At 46.9% G+C, this 3,695-nt stretch overlaps 1 non-coding gene across 1 annotated transcript; it reads right to left on the bottom strand.

Moving 5' to 3' along the window:
- Positions 1-3,295: 3,295 nt before the first annotated feature.
- On the bottom strand, positions 3,296-3,424 carry LOC130870597 (small nucleolar RNA SNORA44). Its single transcript, XR_009056741.1, has one exon. It is a non-coding gene; the product is annotated as a small nucleolar RNA SNORA44 (small nucleolar RNA).
- Positions 3,425-3,695: the final 271 nt, after the last annotated feature.

Genomic DNA, 3,695 nt, shown 5'->3' with positions numbered 1-3,695 from the left:
TTTATTTGGCCCATGCTTCCACATCACAGTTGATCATTGAAAGAAGGCAGGGCTGGGACCTGGGGGCAAGAATTGAAGCAGAGTTGATAGAGGGGTGTGTTTACAGGCTTGCTCCTCATGGCTGACATAGCTTGCTTTCTTATAGAGCCCAGGACCACTTTTCCTCCAGAGTGGTCCCACTCCCCCGCCAATATCGTCACTAACTAAGAAAACAGTGCTGAGGCAGCAGCTCTACCATGGTCTATCCTGGGCTCTCATGGTGCCAGGCCTCCATGACTTCTTCATTCATGCCTTCAAAACAAGTACCACCTGGGAGGCTTAAACATCACCAAGTTTGGCTGCCAGCTCAAGGTACAACCTTGGCCACCTCTGGAGCACAGTTTCTGTGCATTGACACTGAGGAAACTTCCCAGATTTCACCTCAGCCATGCTGGTCTCTTAATCACTGCTAACTTCTCAGCTCCAGCTGACCGGCATGGGTTGTCCCCGTAAAGCAAAGGTTTCACTTCCATGATGCTGGTCTCTTGTTAATCACATCTGACTCTTCAGTTCCAGCTCATCAGATACCACAGATTCTTCACACAAATAGCCTGCTAGAGTATTTGCTTCCCTCTGAAGCTTCACAAGCCAGGCCTCATCCCCGGCGTTTTCACAACTCCTCCAGGCTCCCACAGAAAGGCTCACCAAGCTTTGAGTACTCATGGCTTTTCTAGCCCAAAGTTCCAAAGTCCTTCCACAATCCTCCCCCAAAAAACATGGTCAGGTCTGACAGAGAAGCACCCCATTATCCTGGTACCAATTCTGTCTTAGTTAGGGTTTCCATGACTGTGATGAATACAGTAGCTAAAAGTAGCTTGGGAAGGGAAGGGTTTATTTGGCTCACACTAACACATCACTGTTTATCATTAGAGGAAGTCAAACCAGAAACTCAGACAGGGCAGGAACCTACTGGAGGCAGAGCTGATGAAGAGGCCAGAAAGGATTGGGTACAATCCAAAACCAAAGGGCTGGGTACACCTGTGAGGGATTTTTAAAAATTAAATCCTTTCTGTTTATGGCCTTGCTTCTCACGGCTTGCTCAGCGTTCTTTCTCGTAGCATCCAAGACCACCAGCCCAGGGATCACCTGCCCACAATGGGCTGGACCCGCCCCCTGAAATCACTAGTGAAGAAAATACCCTATAGGCTTGTTGACAGCTAGAACTTATGGAGGCATTTTTATAATTAAGTCTCTCTTCTCTCAAATGATTTTGGCTGTTTCAGGTTAACATAAAGACTAACTGGTACAACTACATAATAAAGATGGCCAACTTCCAAGATGGCTGACATCTCCCTCACCCTCCTGACTTGAGACAAAAGCCTAGCAGCTTAAAACAAAGATTTTGTGGGCTCCCTCTGCCCCCGGCAGGAGGGCCCCTGCTGATGGACTGGTTCAACAAGTTCAAGACTGGATCAGGACGTGTGTGTGTGTGTGTGTGTGTGTGTGCGCGTGCCCTCACCACAAAACTAGCCTTTCTTTAGCTGCTGATTCTGACTGCTCCAGTTTACTGTGTTTGTGATTTCCTCGCTGATACCTGTAGCACTGGAGATTTTTCCTGCCTTTAATTGGCAGAGAAAGCGAACCTGGTTTAAGACCCTGGACGGTAACATTTTCACCTCTGTAGGCTCAGGTGCCCACAATCACAGTTAAGATACAGAATGTTTTCGTCACTGCAAGGATTCTTTATAAAAAATTATTTTATGTATGTGGGCACTTTGTTGACTTGTATGTCTGTGCACCATGTGTGTCCTTGGTGGCTGCCAAGACCAGGAAAGGGCAGCAGATCCCCTGGGACTGGAGTTAGAGATGGTTGTGAGCCACCGTGTGGGTGCTGGGAGCCCAATCTGGGTCCTCTGGAAGAGCAGCCAGCGTTCTTACTGAATCCCTCACCAGCCCTCTGATCATTTCGTTAAGGAAAATTCTGTAAGTGGATTGGTTGGGGTTTTAGAGTAGTTGGGATTTTAAGACCCTGGTACCTAGATATTGTCATCTGTGATGGGTGTTCTTGGTGTCAGCTTGACTACATATGGAATTAACTAAAACCAAAGGGCTGGGTACACCTGTGAGGGATTTTTAAAAATTAAATCATTTAAAGTCGGAAGAACTACCTTGAATCCATATCTTTTGAGGTGGAGGACCCACCTTTCCTCTGGACCACACCTTCTGCTGGTAGCCTATTTAAGGACGTGGAAGAAGGAAGCTTGCTGTTCCTGCTTGCTCTTGCTGGCAGATCTGTTCCTTCAATGGCATTAAGCCTACTTGTTCAGGATTCTGGTGTAGGCTGAAGACCAGCTGAGACATCCAGCCTTGTGGACTGAACAGCTGCTGGGTTCTTGGGCCTTCTGTTGGTAGAGCGCTATTGCTGGACTACCTGGACCACAGCCTGTGAGTCACTCTTCATAAACCCCTTTGTATATATAGAGTCTTCCATCAGCTCTCTCTAAAGAGCCCTGACGCATGCACCATCTGACTGAGCTTCTCTTGGAGTTTCAGTTTGCAGTTCTTATTTAATGAATATCGGCATCTTTTTTTTTTAACCTGAAAGTCTTTATTGATCCAGTTACATGTGTTTACATACCGTGTCAGTCAAAAGTTTCAGCTTTCACAGCTGTCCCCTTTGCCTTCCATTTCCCCAGCTGTGGACTGAGTCATAGATGAGACCCCTATAGTGCTATATTATTTGTGTTTTAATAAATAAAGCTTGCCTGAAGATCAGAGGGCAGAGCAGTCATATACCAGCCAGGGACTGGTGGCACACACCTTTAATCCCAGCGAGAAAGACCAAGGCCACCCTGGGCTACACAAGATGGATCCAGAAACAGATCCAGGTGGTGTGATGGTTCACATCTTTAATCCCTGTGCGTGGGAGTCACACAGTTTTAATTCCAGCACCAAGAAGGTGAGAAGGTGGAGACAGGAGTGATTTGACTGGGCGGACAGGAATATAAAGGGGAAGAGACAGGAACTCAGTGGAGTGTGGAATCTGAGGATTCGTGGAGACAGGATCTCTCCCTTTCAGTCTGAAGATTTGGTAGCTGTAAAAGGTATCTCTAGTGGTTGGCTGCTTTGCTTTTCTGATCTTCATCTTGAAGCCCCATATCTGTCTCTGGGTTTTTATTGTTTGTACTGCAGGCCCCTTCACTGGTGACATAGCTCTAATGAGCAGAGAAAGAAACTTCGGGGCAACCTGCAGAACGAGAGCTTCGTGGGCAGAGCATGTGACTCAGGTGAAGGCTCCTAGCCTCAGTCCTGATACATGCTGAGGAAGGGCAAGTGGTAACTGTAGGCACTGTGCTGACCTGGGGTGTCAAAGTCTCTCCGGTTGCTCTGGCATTCAGTTGGAGATTCATGGCCACAACCAGGAGTATAAACTTCAAATATGCGTGTGTGTGTGTGTGTGTGTGTGTGTGTGTATAAAAAACCCCATTGCATTTCTTGTTGACTTGTTCTCTTACTCATTTTGCCATTAGGGTTATTTTTAAAATGCTGTCTGAAGTACTACAAATGGCCAGCAGAGGACAGCAGTGCACCATAATGGCATGGGCTGGAATCTGAGGCTTAGTGTATTCTGGGCAAATCTTGGGCTTGGATTTAGAAATCCAGAGTAAGTGCTTAAATCCTCTGAATCGGAGTCTATGCTGTGGTTTAGGGCCACA

Source organism: Chionomys nivalis, chromosome 2, assembly GCF_950005125.1.
Source record: "Chionomys nivalis chromosome 2, mChiNiv1.1, whole genome shotgun sequence".
NCBI lineage: Eukaryota > Metazoa > Chordata > Mammalia > Rodentia > Cricetidae > Chionomys > Chionomys nivalis.
This window is presented reverse-complemented; position numbering and strand designations above follow the sequence as displayed.